We start from the raw sequence: 20215 nt of genomic DNA on the forward strand, positions 1-20215 counted from the left end.
TGCTATGATCACCATGATGCTTGACCTATTCTAATTATTTATTTATTCAATAAATAGCCAACAGCCTGCTACTGGACCTTGTGGGAGGGCTGAGCCTCTTGGGGTGAGCCACCCAGACTAGGCCCTGCCCTCATGGAGGTGACATCCTAGTGGAGGAGACAATTAACAAGTAAACACAGGAAGAGATATGTAGATTCATTTCTTACAGATTGTGATAAGGGCTGGGGAAGAAATAATAGAGCTCCAAGATGAATATTAATGAGGACACATTCTCTAGAAAATATTTGAGGACATGAGACTTTATGTCACTTGATTGCCCAATATAAACACCCCATGAGAAATTTAATTTAGAATTAAGTGCCAGGAAATGCTACCTTCTGGTATTGCTATGATGTAAGGCCACATTCTGTGACTAAAGAAATGTTGAAAAACTGAAACCTTACTGAAAGCTTTCAGAGTGTCTTGTTATTCATTCTGATTGTTCTAGTCATCATGACCCAATAGATGACAGTCAGAGTGCTAGATGGTAGACCTTTTCCCATTTCTAAGTAAAGGGCTGCCCTCTAGTGGACTCTGAATAAATGTTAATTGAGGATAACAGGTTACAAAATATAACACTTGCAGTCAAATGGCAAACTGTATGAAGCTTGGTCTGTCTAAGCTTCAGTCTCAGCAAGCTTCTGGTGACTTCCAGAGACAAACTCCTACAACAAGTTGTCCTCAGAATATACGTCCCTATTCCCTTGAGGCTTAGGTTTTAGAACCAGATGGAAACTTAGAGAGATCTCTGCTCCAACTTCTCATTTTTAGAGAAGATACTCAGAATTCAGAGAGCAGAATTCAGAGAGGTGAAGTGACTTGTTCACTGTCCCATGGTGAATGAAGAGAACTAAATTGTAAACATGGATTCTCTCTCTATAAATATCTCTCATTTATTTGATCACATTTATTACTAACTATTTTTACTACTTTCCTACATCTCTCCCCTTTGCTCACTTTTCCCTAGCCTCTTTGTTCTCTGTTTCTCCAGAACATCATGCAGGCTTCCCACTCTAGGATCTTTGCACTGGCTGTTCCCTCTGCCTACCACGCTCTTCCCTGCACTACCTTCAAGTCTTTGCTCAAATGCCACCTTCTCACTCTGACCACCTTATTTAATACACAGGTTCCCACCACCAGCACTACAGATCTCCCTTTACCCTGATCTAGTTTTTCTTTTTTCCATAGTAATTATCACCTTCTATCATACAATACAATTTACATATTCATTATGTAATATAATGAATATAAGTGCCTGAGCACAGAGATCTTTGTCTGTTTTGCTCACTGACATACTCCATGTGCCTTGGACAGTACATAGTACATAGTACAACAGGGACTCAGTTAATGTGGGTTGGATTAATTAACCTTCCAAAATGAATGTGTTACCTAATGGAAGGGCCACTTGCTCCAGCAGGGAAGTTCAACTCTCTGTGAAGGCTGAGGGGAGTTGAACACATTTCCTATGCTTCATGAAAGACCAGGCCATTGCTGCCTTAACTCTGCCCACCACCCAGTGCTGCCATCATGATTAGCCCAAGAGACCAGTTTCAAGAAGGAGGCTGAAATTAGAACCCTTTATCCACTCTCCTCTAAGAGGCCTCCAGGACCCATCAAGCCTCTTATCGCCCTATACCCTCCTCATTCCCACGAGCCAAGCCTCCTCTGTGAACTTTCTCCCCATGCAGTGCAGTTCAGCCTCTTCTCTGCCTCCACCTCTACCACCCCAGCTCCCCAAACCCTTCTGCTCTCTGCCCCCTGGGGCTCACCACCATCATCAGCAGAGCCCCCCCATCCTCAGCCTCTTCTCTGAAAGTTGCCATTGTACTCTTGCTCTGAAGTATGCCTCTCCCCCAAAGACACCAATACCACAAAGCTTTTTCAAATCGTGGCTGTTTCTTCCCTTCCCTGTTGTAATTCTGGGCCTGCTCCAGACCAGAACCTTGGGTCCTTTGAAGCACTTGCCATCTGAATATAATACCCACCACCCATCCTTGTTCCAGCCATCTGTCAACCTTGTAGCCAGTCCCCCTCATTCACAGAACAATTTATTACCTGGACATCCAATAGTCTCACTCACTATTCCTGTGGCCCCTTCTACTCCTCTTTGGGGACTTCAGCATCCCTGCAGTGACCCATCCAGCATCCTAGTCTCTCAATCCTCTGCCTTCCATTAATCTTCCTATCCATGGCCCTTCTCTAGTCCTTGTCATCCTCAACATTGCCCAGCCTCCGAATTCTTGACCTCAAGCATCCTAGTCGCCAACCACTGCTTTCTGTCTTCTCATGGCTCCTCTTCAATAATTCATCACTGGGATCTAGTGACTTCCACTTTTTTATTGTCAAGGCCCCCTCCTGTCCTGACCTCACCCTTACTTAGCTTGGGCTCCATGAGTTAATTCATTTCTTTGCATTCATCTTCAGTCCTTTTGCCTCTGCTTCTTCAGCCATACTCACCTGGTTAAACTCCAGTCTCCCTCTGAACCTCCCCTTGCACCTGAGCAGCTGAGTGTGGAAGGAGGGACATGTACCACTGTGCTGACTGTCATTCCTCCATCATTTCCCTAGTCAGTCTCCACTCTCCAAGATGTCAATTATTCATACCTTGTCCTCACTCCACAACCCTCCTCACTCCTGTCACCTCCTCATTCTCAGCTAATTAAACCTTTTCTTTTCTTTTTTGGTCTGATGACAAACAATATTTATTTATTTTGAACTAAGAATAAAGTTACACGTTTTATTAATAGAGAAGTCCCATCCTCCCAGGCATGGTTGCCTATTAATAATAATGAGCCAGGGGCTTCCCTGGTGGCGCAGTGGTTGAGAGTCCACCTGCCGATGCAGGGGACACGGGTTCGTGCCCTGGTCCGGGAAGATCCCACATGCCGCAGAGCGGCTGGGCCCGTGAGCCATGGCCGCTGAGCCTGCGTGTCCGGAGCCTGTGCTCCGCAACGGGAGAGGCCACGGCAGTGAGAGGCCCATGTACCGCAAAATAATAATAATAATAATAATAATAATAAGCCAGTAATTGAAATTTCAACTGGAAGTAAACTGGCCCTAAGAGAAAAGTCAGCCAGCCACCACTCATTTATCCCCTCCTCTACTCAGTGTTTTAACAGAGAAATTAAGGCTTAAGTCACATTAGTCTAATCTTTGCCCCTCTTTGAAGATAAGCAGCTTCCATTTTAAAGAGAGTAGGAGCTACTCTCTAGCCAAAGATAAACAGTTAACATTTTGATCTTTATTATTCCAAGGGGTTTTTTTAATTAAATCTTTTCTTAATTCAGTAAGAAAACAGAAACAATTGAAAGCAAACGACTTCATCTTTCCACTACCAAATATGCTCTATCTTCCTTCTAAGAGCAGATGACTAGACATTAGTGTGGGGAACAGTAAACCATCTATGGGCAGATGCAGTAATCCCAGCATTTCAGGGCATGAGAGGGGTGGGCACAGCAGGCCTGATCCTTTGGGTTATAAGACTTATTCCACTTAGTGCTAACTCCACTTAGCCTTCAAAGATTGTCAACCTTCCAGTTACTTTCTTTACCATGATTGCAGACATCATTTTGGGTGCTGGGAAAACTGGACAGCTACATGTAAAGGAATGAAATTAGAACTTTCTTTAACACCATACACAAAAATAAATTCAAAGTGGATTGAAGACCTAAATGTAAGACCTGAAACTATAAAATTCTTAGAAGAAAATATAGGCAGAACACTCTTTGACATAAATTGCAGCAATATCTTTTTTGATCCATCTCCTAGAGTAATGGAAATAAAAACAAAAATAAACAAATGGGACCTAATTAGACTCAAAAGCTTTTGCACAGCAAAGGAAACTATAAACAAAACGAAGAGACAACCCATAGAATAGGAGAAAATATTTGCAAACGATGAGACCGACAAGGGATTAATATCCAAAATTTACAAACAGCTCATGCAACTCAATATCAAAAAATACAAACAACCCAATCAAAAAATGAGCAGAAAACCTAAACAGACATTTCTCAAAAGAAGACATACAGATGGCCAAGAGGCACATGAAAAGATGCTCAACATTGCTGATTATTAGAGAAATGCAAGTCAAAATTACAATGGGGTGTCACCTCACACCAGTCAGAATGGCCATCATCAGAAAGTATAATAAATGCTGGAAAGGCTGTGGAAAAAAGGGAACTCTCTTACACTGTTGGTGGTAATGTAAATTGGTACAGTCACTATGGATAATAGTATGGAGGTTCCTTAAAAAACTAAAAATAGAGCTACCATATGATCTAGTAATCCACTTCTGGCCATATATCCAGAGAAAAACATGGTTCAAACGGATACATGCACCCCAATGTTCACTGTAGCACTATTTACAATAGCCAAGACATGGAAGCAACCTAACTGTCCATTGACAGATGAATGGATAAAGAAGATGATAACAAATGAACTTATTTACGAAACAGAACAGACTCACAGACTTAGAAAACCAACTTATAGTTACCAAAGGGGAAAGGTGGGGGGGGGATAAATTGGGAGTTTGGGATTAACATATACACACTACTATATTTAAAATAGGTAACCAACAAGGACCTACTGTATAGCACAGGGAACTCTGCTCAATATACTGTAACAACCTAAATGGGAAAATAATTCAAAAAAGAATAGATACATGTATATGTATAACTGAATCACTTTGCTGTACACGTGAAACTAACACAACATTGTTAATCAACTATGCACCAATATAAAATAAAAAATTTTTAAATAATAATAATAATGACATCATTTTGAATCATGTGTCTGCCTGCTTTTAATTTGCCTACTAAGTGGACCTAACAAACTTAATAATTGAAAAGATGACTTTGAGTATAACTTAAAGCATAAACACTTCTTTTATAACAGTGTTTATAAAGTATAAATTTAACTAACTTGACTTCAAGTATAAACACGTCAAAGTGGAATTTCAGACACATAACTTAAAAATGCAAAAAGAACTTAGAAGTGTAAACTTATAACTTATAAATAAATGTATACCACTTGCTTACTGCAATATGAAATATTATCATAAAGACAATTCTGAGTGTTTCCAAGTAAGTTGCTGTCGACATTTCACTGTGGAGGCTGTGCCACAAACAGCATCTGCTCTTCCCAGAAAAGGCTCCTTCCTTCCCATGGCATGGCTGACTTGTGTTTTAAGTTCAAAAGTCAGAGAGTCAAGTAAAAAACCCATACAGACAGCCCCTGGAGTCCCTTCAATCATGCATGAAGCTAGTCTCCAGGCCATGTCACAGGGAGAGTTTCAGTGTATCCTTACACACAGCCTCACCCTGGAGGTACCTGTGGGACTTGAACTTGAAGGTCTTAGTTGCTTTCTTTTCCTTCCTTAATTTTTTGTGAGTCTTAATTTTGTGAGGTAAAGACCAGATTATAAGCCAAGAAACCTGATGAGACTGTCATAAAGTCTCCCTCGTGTGGCTGGTCACCCCCATAATAGCCCTGGGCAGTCCACAGCTGTGATGATGGGTCTCCTGCAAGGTTTTCCAGATGGACATTATACACGCTTGTTCATTTTTCCTAATGATGCTCTGAGAATAGAAATGGCAGGTTATGTCCTCCTTTCTCCTACCCTGGATCTGAATACCTGGGAAACATTAGAAGCTTCTGCAATTCAGTCATATTTTTCATAAATTTCTTGTAGGAGCATTTCCCAAAGTGTAGCATGTGGACCATGGCTGGTAGACCAGATGAATGTAGGTGGTGCAGGACTAAACATTTTTTACATTAATAGTTATGTTTTTGTTTTAATGTGTATTAGAAGAAAATTTAACAAACATACCTAGTCCAATATTTCATGGATGTAAATGCTTAGAATTAGTCAAAATGATGATATTTAAGATTTTGTAGGTGAGATGATTAAAAGAAAAATTTTAAGTTAATAGTAATAACGTTGATATACACTTTTGGCAAACATTGTCAAAGTGGTTGCCTGTAGGCTCACAATGAGAAAGTGATGGGCAGAGGCCTTCAGACATGCTTTCTTAAATGGTAAAGGACATGGAAACTTTTGGAGACAGTTCCATAAATAAATAAATAAATAACTTGGCATAAGCCCATATGGAGAGATATTCTTCTCACTCAAGTTTCTCCCACTGGAGAGTGCAGCTACCAGTGATATTATCCATGCAGAGTGGGGGTTATTTTGCTGTTCTCATTGGGTTTTGTCTCATAAAGAAATGGTAGGGACCACTGAGTTCTTACACTTGCAGAGTCAGAGAATAACCACATAATAACTACAACCAAATTCCTTCAGTCAGTCATTCAACAAACACTGCTGAGCACCTTTGTGTGTCAGGCTCTGGGCCAGGTGCTGGGATTAGAGGAGTGAGAAGGCCAGACATCACAAGGTTTTAAGCCTGGGAGTGACTTAGCATATCGGCATTTCTGAAAGATCATCCTGGCTCTCCCTGTGACTGGACAGGCAGCAGAACTGGGATAGACCAGAAAAGAGGTGACTGCAATAAGACATGGTGGCTTGGACTAGCCTGGTAGCAGTGGCAATGGAGAGAAACGAGCAGATTCAAGAGGTATTTCAGGGTAGATACAATAGGCCATGGTGACTGATTGGACATCATGGATCAGAGGAAGAGAAGAGTCAGGGAGAATACTAGGTTTTTGCCTTCGGAAGCCCCATGCAAGATGATGCCAGGTCTTCAGAGCTCACAGAGAACAGACTGCTGGGGGCTCAGTACTACATCCTCTAGGAGGTACTGCAGTTTGTGGCTAGTGTGTCAGTCCCTCCTCAAGGGTACAAGTGGTACCTTATTCTTATGCATGAGGCAAAGTTCATTAAAGGCATTTGATCAATGTTGACAAAAGGACTAGTTGAGAACTTGAGGCATGAGAGTGCAAGGGTGGTTGACTTATGGTGTAGAGCAGTCCCCTCTGCCCCATTTTAAACTTCATTTTAAGGAAATGATTTTGAAACGACTCCATTATTATCCTACCACTATAAAGACCCACAAGCAAACACAACAGAAGCCCCACCCTTCTGCCTCAGGGACATAAGAATATGCTTGGCAACAGGCAGAGCTGAGACCAGGTGAGCAGAAGGATAGAGGGGGATTAAAGCCACTCCAGGCCATATATTAAAGTCAATCAATAGCCATAAACTATTAAAAGAAATATCTAAATCTGCATGCGTATGTATGTTGATAGGTAATTTCTTTCAATAGCACCATGAAACTAAACTCTAGCATTTACTAGCTGATAAAATGTCACCTCAGTTTTCCAATTAATCCATGTAAGTCATCCAAGTGGCTTACTGACATGAATCTTAACTGATACTTAGTTACTTCAGGCAAGTAAATGGCATTTGGAAGCTAAAGAATGTGCAGGAAGAGTATAATCAGGAAGAGGATGACAAACTGGAACAAGGCAGAGAAGGTGAGAAAGAAACAATGTTGAAGGTAACAGTTGAGAACAACCCATTAGGGTGAAATAAGGCAGCAACCTGTACCAGCATGTTTTGTCTTGCTCTGTGTGGGAATTGGTGACCTCTCTCTGAGTGGCAGCCTGTGAGGCATCTTCAAGAACTTTACAGAGAGAGGACATCTCCAGGTGACAGTGGGAGCAGAGAAAGAAAATAGGCTTATGAGTGAGAACTTTTTGGGGGATCTCCAGAGATGATGGGCACACTGAAGACCTGCTTGTATGTGGGTTGAATCTCTTGGCTCAGGAGTTCGCTGATTCAGAACAACTTTAGAGTTGGAGACCAGAGTTAAGAAATTGGTCTGCTTAAGGCATTGGAAATTTAACGCATTGACTTACAATGATCGCTGTGGATAAAGCATGGTAGAGTAAAGAGAAGGCAATGGTCTGGCTTCCCTTAGTACACTTTTCTCCATTCCAACAATCTTTGGAGAGTCTATACTTTTGTGGCTAGCTCTATATACTCTTTCTCCTCACATCTTTTGGCACACCCTGATGTGAATGAAGATGCCTCCCCAACCAGGTGAGGACCGCACTCATTTAGTATTGGGATTATTGTATTCCTATTTCTGTTTCTGAAAAGTTCACACCTCTGGCCACATGGTATACTTCATATTGTTTTTCTGACCTGAAAACTAAGCTTGGAGGGGTGTGTACATGAATAATTTGCCCAGGGCCAGGTAAGTGCTGCACAGCTGATGCAGCCCAAGTCTGACTGTGATGTTTATGAAATTCCTACTATTCCCATCTGCCATCTTTCCTTTTGGACAATTTTTTTACTATGCAAAAACTTCAGACAATTTCAGAGAGTATATAGCTCTTCTAGAGCCCTACTTCTTGAAACCCCTTAGGTGTCCATGAACATGTTTCAATTCAGTGGATGTCAGTGCAGGCATGTCTGGCTCTGAGTTCCTAAACTTTCTGCTGTACCACCCTGATGTCTTCTCTTCCAAACTCTTAAAGTATTATAGTTTTTTACCTTTACCTGAGGGTCTTACACTAGTCAAAGGAACCAGCAAAATGTTAGAGACTATATATTTGATAGAACCTCGAGCCACAAAGCAGAAGCCTTGTCAGAAAGAAATCTGCCATGTCCAGGACGGGTTTCCGCCCTCCGCCATGATGCTGGGACAGGATGAAAGCAGTCTGTGCTATAGGGTCAGAATTCCACTGCAGGCCATGGAATCTGGCCCACCCTGTGTTGGGCTCATGCCGGGTCATCCACATCCCGCTTCTTCCTAATCCTCCTTGTTTTGGGAGTTCCGTGTTCATCTGCTCCCGTACATTGCAGGCTCCTGTCTTATTAATCCACCTCTGTGACCCATAGTACCTGACACAGTGCTATGAGAAAGCCAGTATCAAGTCAATATTTGTTCAATGCATGAAATAACACTTGTTTATGTCTCAGAACTCATTTTACCATCAGGTGTTATTTCTATAATTAATTATGTTCATTCTCTGGCTTCGTTGGCCAATACACCCTCTCTTTGTTCATGGCTCCAATGTCAAAGCAGATGCATGAAATTAATAAGCTAGAACAATCATGGTTTTCAAAGTGATACAGACGAGAGTATTAAAACATAGAAAATAGGCTTCATAGGCAGGTGATTTGAAACAATGTGATTTGACTTCATGGGCATCAAAATGAAATATTTTGTGATGGGATCATAGCAGTGTCGCTCCTCACAGCTAATGGCCCAGGTTTGAGTATGCCAGTGGTGTTGGATACATGCCGTGCTCATCTGCTGAGTATCTTGACTATATTTTGCAACACAGTATGTGTAATATCGTTGTAATACTTTGCAAATCTCCTTTGTAATTGAGTCTATAGCGGTGAAACAGACATTAAACAAAATATACTAAAATATAAATATAATGCACATACACACATTTATAATTAGAAATTGTGAAATGTTTGTCAAGGAGAAAACTTAAGTGCTATGAGAGAGAATCACAGCGAGACTTAGTTTACTCTGAAGGATGAGGGAAGGCCTTTCATGGTGAAGTGGCGGAGAGTGAATGGACTTGGGCTGAGTGAATACTGGCAAGAGGAGCTTTCAAGAAGAGAGATGATATGGAAAAGCCTTAGAAAAGGCAAGAACATGGCATTTTCAAAGAATAGCAAGAAACTGAAGAGGCGGTGTGGTTAGAGCATCAGGGGAGGGGGTGTGTTTGGAGGCTCACAGGCCATGTGGGCTCCTATTATATCTTGAGAAAAACTGAAATCTGTGAACGTATGTTAAGCAGGTGGGTGACCCAATCAGATTTTCATTTTTTAAAGTTCCTCCTTTGCTGTAGTTTAGAGATGGAGATCTGGGAAGACGATGAAGTGTCTTCAGTTTAGAAAGATGCCATTGCCCTGGTCCCAGGGGAGATGAGACTGGGTTGGGCTGGGGGTGGGGGGGAGGTGATGGCAAAGATGGAGACAAGTAGATGGATGCCAGATATTTTCTATTTAGGATCTAGAAAGTGTAGAACCTGGGTTGACTATGCTACATAAGGAAAGGCGACCTTCTGCACATGCTGGTAAGGTATGTAGGTAACCTAATGTAACTCCTTGACCATGACAGGATGGAGTAGTCAGGGTCCTCCAGAGGAACAGGACCAGTAGGGGCGTGTGTGTGTGTGTGTGTGGAGAAAGAGAGAGATTTTAAGGAAGAGACTCACATAATTGTAGGGGCTTGGTAAATCGAAAATCTGCAGGGTGGGCTGGCAGGCTGGAGACCCAGAGTTGCAGCTCAAGTCCAAAGTCTGCTGGCAGAATTCCCTCTCCTCTGGGGGAGGCCAGTCTTTTTGTTAAAAATCCAACTGACTAACATATACATACTACTATATATAAAACAGATAATCAACAAGGACCTACTGTATAGCACAGGGAACTTTACTCAATACTATGTAATAACCTATATGGGAAAAGAATCTGAAAAATCATAGATAAATGTGTACGTATAACTAAATCACTTTGCTGTACACCTGAAACTAACACAACATTGTAAATCAACTATACTCCAATATAAAATAAAAATTTTTTTTAAATCTAACTGGATGAAGCCCACCCACATTACCAAAGGTAATCTGTGTTACCCAAAGGCTAGTGATTCAGATGTTCTAAAAAATACTTTGACAGCAACATCAAGACATGTTTTTTTTTAATGTCTGAAACATTTATATTAACATATTTCCATACAAATAACCCAAAGAAAGTTTAGTATTGTTTGTTTGTTTGTACTGCAGGTTCTTATCAGTCATCAATTTTATACACATCAGTGTGTACATGTCAATCCCAATCGCCCAATTCAGCACACCACCATCCCCAGCCCACTGCGGTTTTCCCCCCTTGGTGTCCATATGTCTGTTCTCTACATCTGTGTCTCAACTTCTGCCCTGCAAACCGGCTCATCTGTACCATTTTTCTAGGTTCCAAATACACGCGTTAATATACGATATTTGTTTTTCTCTTTCTGACTTACTTCACTCTGTATGACAGTCTCTAGATCTGTCCACGATCAAGACATGTTTGACCAAATATCTGGGTACCCTGTGACCCAGCCAAGTTGACCTCTAACATTAACCATCACACAGGTTTTCAAAGATGCCATTTTTGACTTCTCCAGCTCTCCCTGCTCAGTTTAGCCCTCTGGAGGGCCTTCAAGTAGGGTTCTCATGCTCCCTGTTATTTGCCCTCCATGATTCTGTCCCTTTTTATGTCTGAACCACCTTGCATTTAGACCATTATACGGCACCAGGTAGCATCTCCATATATGTTTATTTAATAAAGGACCACATAAATTATGTAGGATTCATTTATAAAAGCAAAAGATAGAAATTTCAACAAGGGAAGATTTATTTGGTAAAAATTTTAAAGCAATGGTTGAATTTAGATGTAGGCTTCAGGACACACATTTTAACCTATTATTAAAATAAAAATGTATAACTGAAGCCTCTGAAGGCCATTAACCTAGTACTGTCTCTCTTTCCCAAATGGTCTTTTGTGTATTCAACTTCAGACCCTGTTCTCTGGCTTAGCCAGGCTTTAAGTCCCCACTTTGGCCCCAGTTTTCTCTCCAGGTAAACAGGATAGTGTGGTAGGAAGGGGGTGGGGGGTGGGGGCAACGGACTGTAACTGTGACTCCAGAATCAAGAGGTGTCTCAGACACAGAGGAGTGTGTGCTGGAAGGCAGAAGAGCTGGGGAGAGAGCTCTTCAGTGATGTTGGTACTTACAGCAGGACCCTGCGGGACACCTGACATCACAGCTCTCCATGTGGATATTCAACCTCAGGAGGCCTGACAGTTCCAAAGCCAGAAAACATACTTATTCCAAGTGTGTTATTATTAAAGGAATGAGAAGTGTACAGAATTTCGGGTTCTATGTGGTCAGTTTTGCCTCTCGTCTTCTCATTTCCTTGTGTCCAGACAGGACCAGGCCACCTTAGGGATGCAGACGTGGGAGGATATTTCCGGCAGAGACTCCACTGAGTCAGTCTGCTTCCTGAGCGTTTTCTCTCTCCTTGCTTGAAGCGCTTCCTGCCTGCCCTTGCCCCAGGGCTGGGGGTGGGATGGCAGGACTCCTTGTTGGGAAAGCCAAGGCCAATGGAAGGGCAGGGAGGAGGAAGAAGTAGCAGCACAGGGGTTCCTTGCTGGAGTGAAGTTTCCAGCAGTGTCGAGAGCTATGTCAAGCGGACAGGGAGCTCAGAGCTGCATAGCCCCAATGTGGAGCTGGCCAGACCCTGCTGCTGCTGAGGGTCTGTCCTAGGCAGGGTCACCACAGAGGAGCAATGGCTTGGGACTTCCTGAGCAGCCCCACTGAGAAGCAATCTGAGATGGGCTTCAAGGGGACAGAGGTCTTCTGGATGGACAGGGCTGTCTCCTGGGGTCAGAAATCCCTTAAATCACTGGATATGCCATGTCCTAGAAAAACCATTTCTCAATGGTCCTATTAAATGGTCATACCGATGCTACGAATATCATTACAATGTTTTAAAAAAAAAAAACTAGTGATTTATCACATGCCCATGACGTACAGGTGCTATGAGTGTGTATTTCTAGTCCTTCCAACAATTCTGTGAGGTGAACGTTATTGGCCCCATATTACAGATGAGTAAAACTGAAGTCAGAGAACCGAAATACCAGGTCAGGATTCTCTCCCAGGCTTCCCAATGCCAGACCTGTGCTCTTCATGCAGCACTTTCTCAATAAAGATGATTTTTCCTTTTTCCATCCAAGGGAGGATGAACGTAGGAAAAGGAATGCTGTCCTGGGAACTAGGAAGTAAGGACAGCAAAAGAGAAAGTCCTAGGAAGATGGTTAGCCATTCAAGGGCAAGCCAATCAGGGGAGCTATAATATATATGCCGGCAGAGAAAGGCCAGTGGGAATGGGGCAGTACTGGCTGTTGTGAAGCACAGAGCTGTGAGATTTCTGGGAATTCTGCTGGACAGCAAGGCCAAGGAGAAAGAGCAGTGCCAAGACGTGAGGCATTTGGCCACCAGGAACTCATGGAAAGCTGGCCCTGGGAAGTGGCCACCAAGGTGACAGCAGAGCTTTCTCTGGCATCCAGTGCCTGGAGGGGAGGAGAAAGGGCAGAGGAACGCTGGGCCTCCCCAGAAATTCTAGAAGGAGGGAGTCATAGAGGGACAAGTAGCAGTGACCAGTTATAGACCTCACAGTCCTGTGAAATGAGGGCTCCTGATAGACAGACCTCTGTGCTTCCCATGGTTCCAAGAGAAGGACAAAGCAGCCCCTACTGAGCCAGTGAGCTAGGAGGCATCAGAAGCCCTTGCAAAGAAAGTTGCCCTACAACTGGGTCAGTTTTAGACCAGCCTCACGCCCAGCCCCACTCTGTGGTGGGTTTAGCGTGTTTCTATATACAATCCTGTGCTTTGCATTGGTTCACCAGCTCAGTGTGGCAGCTTCAAGTTGACATCCCTCCCCTGGCCCTGCCACCACTTTTGGGATAAATGATCTTCGTTATGGACTGCTTGTGTCATCCTGCTTTCCTTTCCATTCAATCTTGCTCAGAACCCTGCCACTCTGCCCCATCACTCAGCCTCCCCTTCCCATCCTTACTTTGCTCTCACTCTACTTGACAGTTGCCCTGTTCTCCTTTCTCAGAATCAGGTCTATCAGTGTACAAGAGAAAAACCCAAAATAACAATAGATAAACAGTGCTGAAACAGGATAGAATTTATTTCTCTTTCACATAGAAGAAATTCAGGGGGTGGGTTCAGGACTAGTATGGCAGCTCCCCCACATCACTGAGGACCCAAGAGCCTTTGTTTTTGATCCACACCGATTCCCAAGGTCAAATCATAGATCGGGTTAGCAGTTAGAGCTCATGCCATGATGAACACAGAATGAGATGGGGGAGGAAAAGCAGAAAGACAAAAGGGAGCCCCTTCTGGCAGAGTGAGCTCCCTCTAAGCACCCTATGTAACACACCCCCCCTTCCACTTTTATCTCATGGGCCAGAACTTAGTCACATGGCTGCATGTAGCTGCAAGGGTGCTGGGAAGCCTGGTCTTAATTCTGGGAGGCAATGGCTCAGCTCAAACTCAGTGTTCTGTCAATGAGGAAGGAGAGAAGAATGGGTATCTTCCCTCCCCTCCCTCTGTCTTTCCTTCTCTGCAATGACCAGGCATCAATCATGGATTGGGTTTTCCTTCTGGGTTCAGTGTCTTAGGCTGCCTGAGTATGGAAGAAAATTAACACACGTCTGACCTTAACATAGCACCAAGATCATAGCCGGGCTTTGAGCTTATCCCTCGTCTCACAGGGACAGTATCACTTCCCACCGTGTTTGCCCAAGCCTCCTGTGTGGACCCAGACACCTGCCTTGTGATTATACCCAGGTGAGGCAAAGCACTGCAGCAGGTGAAGGCGGATGCAGTTTCTGTCCTGAGTTCTTTCCCTTTTTTGTTTAATGGTTTCATGAACCAACCTTTACTGACAGAATCAGAAGCAGGAAAGTAGAAATCCTGGGGCATATGGAAGATAAACAATCCCCACTCCAACTTTAGAAGCTTTTTTAGGCAAAAAAAAAAAAATTAAATTCATAAAATGAGAAAGCTCAAAAGCTACAGCCTCAAGTCATCCTCATTCAATGACTTTTCATCTAAGTGAAGGAACCATCTGAAAAATAAAACCTCAGGCCAGTTCCTAGTATGTAAAGATATAAAAGCACTTTTTTATTTCCATAAATTTACTTCACATTCAAATGTATAACTATTTACTTATAAATCCCATGAGTTAAATAATGAAATGAAGCCATATTAATGAGCAAAATTATTTGAAATCAGGACTTATAGATGTGGTCTTGTAACAATGTTAATATCCAGTTTACTTTGTATATATTTTTTCATACGTATTTCATAATATGATGGGGATCTAGAGACACATGGATTGGTAGTTATACTTGGTCACCCTATTTCCAGTTTGTCTCACAACTTTAGTTATGCTCCTCTGTCCAGTGTAAACAGCAGCAGCAGCTTCCTTGTGAATCTGCCCCCCACACAGTGGTCAGTGACTCTGGTCAGCTCAGGTTAACCTACTGCTGGCTTCAAAATATTAAAATATATACATACTCTTGCTGAAAGTGGGGTTTGGCTGCTTACCGCTCAAAAGCCAATAAAAAGGCACAGCTGGTGGAAAGAAAAGTCTGCTCTATTTCAGAGGCTGGCAAAGGGGTGGGGGGTGCAGACTCATGTGGCAGCTTATGTCATGGCTACACTACAGTCTGGTCATCGTGTAGTTAACATCTTCCACCTGGTGGAGTTTTCAGTATCTATAAAACAGCTCAAAGGATATGGCTTTGAATATTATCTATAGCCCTTGAGGAGGAACTAAATGTCCTTGACTTTGCTTAATGACAAAACTGTTATTATTGAGTCTTGCTTGACTGCTTTCCTTTGCTTCTGCATTTTATCACTTCTCTGATTAAACTTATTCTTTCGCTAAAATTTTTCCATAGACAAAAGGCAGGTGGAAAACATGTTGGGGAAGGACCATAGGGTCCCGCTCCATTTCAAACCCACCTTTTCTTTGATATTCCTCAATCTTGAGGAGGGAGAGGTACAGAACCAGAAAGGGAGTTTTGGATAGAGAGGTTAATCATAAACTTGGCAGGGGACCTTAGTTTTAGTTTCATTTCTCTTCCAATTTTCCCCAAATCTTTGAGGGAATGGGACAACAACTGCTGTGGATACTTCCTGCTGAAGTGGGGCATAGTCCTGCCTAATTTGGGGAATGGACATAAAGTTGTAAATAATCTCGAGTTACAAGGTTAGCATCAATATTTTGTATTGTGAAAACATTACCTCTCTCTTTGATTACTTTGTCATGGTACTTGGACAAACATTTGAAAATTAGCAGACATATTACAATGAGGATAATAATCAAAATGCATCCTTGTATTATTCTCTGAATGTGTTTTTTTTTTCCTTAGTGGTTAAAGCAGATGTACAATATATGTTTAATAGGCCACAAACAGGCTGTTTTGGTTAGCCTAAAGTTTAATTTAATCATGTATAAGCCAGGATGACTTCCCCATACCTCAATATGGGAAAATTTCTTCCACCATTTTCCCTTTTTAATAGCAAATCTTTCCATGAGAGCATTGATAATCAATGTATTTTTCCAACATTGCCAGAGTGGCTCAGTTGCCAGCTCTGGGTCTATTCATGTCCCTTGGTGCTAGGCCTACTATTTGTTTATATATTGGCCTAGTTATTCACATTGGAGGAAAACTAATCAGACATAACAAACCAGTACAGAGGTATGCTGATGGGGAAACATTTTATAGCCTATACATTTTATCAATTATACCCAATTGTCACACAAACATTGTACAGTGCTTCAAGCAGTAGACTTAAAGCCAGCAAGTCTTAAAGCCAGCAAGTACACATCATAAATAGTTAAGTTATACTCTGTGACATCTTCACTAGACAATTTATAACTAGAAGTATGACTGAAACATAATGCCAGAACATACTCAAATTTTAGAAACTTCATATAACCTCTAGAACACTTATATTAATGAAATTTATATAACCTAAGAATGTTTATCATTATTATTTGACAATGTTTTCTGTATAATTTAACATACCAAATAATCCTAATTTGTTTAGAAAAACTTTGTTCTCTTAACAGAGAGAAAACCAAACTCAGTCTTGCATCAGCTTACTATTAATAACAAAATTCATTTATCTAATTAAATTCGATCTAATCTTTATCTTAACAATGTACGAAATTCTTTTCTCGAAATTCCTTTTTTTTTACAAACTTTTATCACTTTCTTTCTCCTTTTTTTCCCATCCAGAAACAACCAGCTTTAGGACAAAATTAATCCTTCTATCCCTCAGCAAAAATATTTTCATTTTTTTATACCTTCTCTCACCAACAACACATATCCTACTTGCTTTACACACTGAAATGCTTCCCTTATCATTTTTACATATTACAATTTTTAACCTTTAAAAGACCTTGACAGCACCAAGAAACAAGTCATTGAACTGTTTGTTATATCAGCATTTTCTGATTGGCAAACTTAAGAACATATTCCATAACCTCTAAAAACATACATTTTTCTCATAGCACAGTTTCTCTTTAGTGTGGTACAAGATGCATGTTTAATGAACCCAAACATCTTTTTTAAAATTAATTTTTATTGTAGTTGTTTTACAATGTTGTGTTAGTTTCTATTGTACAGCAAAGTGAATCAGCTATACGTATACATATATCCCCTCTTTTTTGGATTTCTTTCCCATTTAGGTCACCACAGAGCACTGAATAGAGTTCCCTGTGCTATACAGTAGGTTCTCATTAGTTATCTATTTTATACAAAGTAATGTACATATGTCAATACCAGTCTCCCAATTCATCCCACCCTCCCTTACCCCCTTGGTATCCATACGTTTGTTCTCTATGTCTGTGTCTCTATTTCTGCTTTGCAAATAAGTGATGAACCCAAACATCTTTTGAAGTTCTACTAATTAACCCAAGGCTGAAGTGTCAGGCAGAATGGGCTGTGTCTGCATTTCAAGGACATGATAAGAGTTAACTTCAAGCTTTCTCTTAGGCATTTTTTTATTCTCTCAGGGTCAGAATTCTGAAAACAGTATTTTTATCGAGCTAGCTTTCTCTAACTGCATATGCAAAAAGAAGCAGTTTTGGAGTTTCAAAAGAGTTTCATCTTAACCAGTTTTCTCTGAAGAAAACTGTTAGCTACACTGTGTTAAAAAAAATCATCTTTCTTTTTCTTAGACATAGGTTCATAGCTAAAATTTTTCTTACTGAATTGAACCTGAATCTCCCATTTTACAAAAGGCAATGAGAATACCAATCACACAAATGGAATACACATTCACACACCAAAAGACAGAACTGTCACAAATCCTCCAAGACGATAACCGATATTGAGTCCCAAACAAACATTTCCCCAACACAAAGGGTCAACGTCAGACACACGTCGGAACCAACTGGCAAAATGCCCAAATAGCACCTCGTGCTCACAAATGATCCTCAACTCTCAAATGCCCAAATAGCACTTCATGCTCAAAAGAGAAGTTTGCCCAGGTGTACACCGGTAGATTTAGTCTTGGAGCTTGTCAGCTCTTTCCGATGCATGTTTCTGTTCCACCAAGGAAAAAGCCTATGCTGGCAGTCAGTGCCCAGCATGGAAGAAACAGGGAGAATCCCCGAAACAAATGGTTTCAGCACCTACTTGGAACATCCCCTTAAGTCCCCTCTCAGGATCAGCTAGCCACAAGCAGGGGGCTCATCACAACCGTCCCGGTATGTCGTCATGGCCGGCGGCTCTACTCAGGAAAACCCCAGGGAGCCAGGTACCGCGAGAGCGTGCCTCACGTTGGGAGCCAAAATCTGTTACGGAAAGTGGGACTAGGTGCTCACCACTCAGAAGTCAATAAAGGGCTTCCCTGGTGGTGCAGTGGTTAAGAATCCGCCTGCCAATGCAGGGGACACAGGTTCAAGCCCTGGTCCGGGAAGATTCCACATGCCGTGGAGCAACTAAGCCTGTGCGCCACAACTACTGAGCCTGCGCACTAGAGCCCGCAAACCACAACTACTGAGCCCACGAGCCACAATTACTGAAGCCCGTGCGCCTAGAGCCCGAGCTCCGCAACAAGAGAAGCCACCGCGATGAGAAGCCTGCGCACCACAATGAAGAGTAGCCCCTGCTCGCCGCAACTAGAGAAAGCCCGTGCACATCAACACAGACCCAACACAGCCAAAAATAAAGTTAAATAAATAATTTTTTTAAAAAAGTCAATAAAGAGGCAAGGTTGGTGGAAAGGAAAGCTTGCTTTATTTTGTATTATTTATTTTGTATCTAGAACATTCTCGGTCAGCCTCTTTTATTCTCAGCCCCCACACCTCCATTCCTCTTGGGCTACTGCTTAAGTGAAGTTATTCATAGCTGTTAAATGGAGGGTATGTTCTGTTTCATGCACTATGGCTAATTTGAGGAGGTGGGAAATATGATTGCCCTCCCTACTTTCCTGAGTTGTGAAGGTAGTGATTGAATAACTGCTTTGTGAATACCCAGGAGGGAAAGCAGACCTAGCTGTTTGCAGGTGAGAGGGACGATGCTGGAAGGTAAGTGAGCTGGGATGGTAATCAGCTTTAGCTGGAGATGTCCCACCCAGGCATTTCCCATCTGATTTGATGAGTCTACCACGGTGGAGGTGTGACCCCTCTTGCAGGCTAGATGCCCTTTGGGTTTTCTTTTTCACATGCTCCTGGCCAGCCTGGGCTTGTAATGAAACTCTGATACACTGTGATATTGATGTGAGTCCACAGGGTGAAGGTCCCAGCTTCTCTGGTGACCTGGCCATTCTTCTTTTCAAGGAAAGAATTATAATGCCCCTAGGGTGCCCTCATTTGTATTTTGATACCTCTCTCTGCTCAAGGTCAAGATGGATGTGTGTCTGATTTCACCATCTTCCCTCCAGATCCCAAATATAACTAAACTTCTTCCATAGTCTATTTTCGAAGTGGCGGGTTGTGGGAATTCCTTCGTTTTCTGAACATGGAGCTTACTGTCTGTTTCCATTCTTTTTACTTAAACTTCAGTGGATTCCATAGAGGTGATTTACATAAATGTGCATTCATTTTACCACCTTTTTTTTCTGAATTGTGATGGTAAATTCCTTCATAGATTAGAAGTTGAACATGTTAAATATAAACTATGGCTCTCTTTAGTGACCCCAAATTTTTCAGTATCATTATTCTTCTTACATAGTGATGGTAACCAGCAAAAATGTTTCAATATACAGAAAGGTTTTAACCATCCCAACCCTCACCCCCTTGAGCCATGAGGAGCAGAGCCAGCGCCCCTCACCCTCTCCCCAGCATCCATTGTTTATTAAGCTGTCTGAAGAAATTCAGGTTGATGGAGCTCCCATAACTCCTTACAGACAATGCTCATATGCTCTGATGCTCTGGTTTATGGGGCTAAAGGGACCGTCCAAAGTTCTGGTTTAAAATGGTCTGCTTCCTTTCAGAGCTGGTAATCACAGTGTATTTGGTGTGTGTCTATTAACTCCACCATCCAGAGGGAATCTTTAAGTGTTTATTTTCTGTACTGTGATACAGTGAACTCTATTAACCTTGAATGAATTTTGATAACACCATCAGGGGGCAGCAAAATGATTCTGCCTGAAATTACACAGTGAGAGAGTGA

At 42.0% G+C, this 20215-nt stretch overlaps 2 protein-coding genes across 2 annotated transcripts in view; one reads left to right on the forward strand and one right to left on the reverse strand.

Annotated features, from left to right (window-relative positions):
- Window positions 1-20215, reverse strand: part of LOC309813350 (uncharacterized protein) — a 439697-nt gene that overhangs the window by 182430 nt on the left and 237052 nt on the right. The window lies entirely within an intron of this gene.
- Window positions 1-20215, forward strand: part of MYRIP (myosin VIIA and Rab interacting protein) — a 180780-nt gene that overhangs the window by 40400 nt on the left and 120165 nt on the right. The window lies entirely within an intron of this gene.

This window comes from Mesoplodon mirus (genome assembly GCF_964341445.2).
Source record: "Mesoplodon mirus genome assembly, chromosome: 12".
NCBI lineage: Eukaryota > Metazoa > Chordata > Mammalia > Artiodactyla > Ziphiidae > Mesoplodon > Mesoplodon mirus.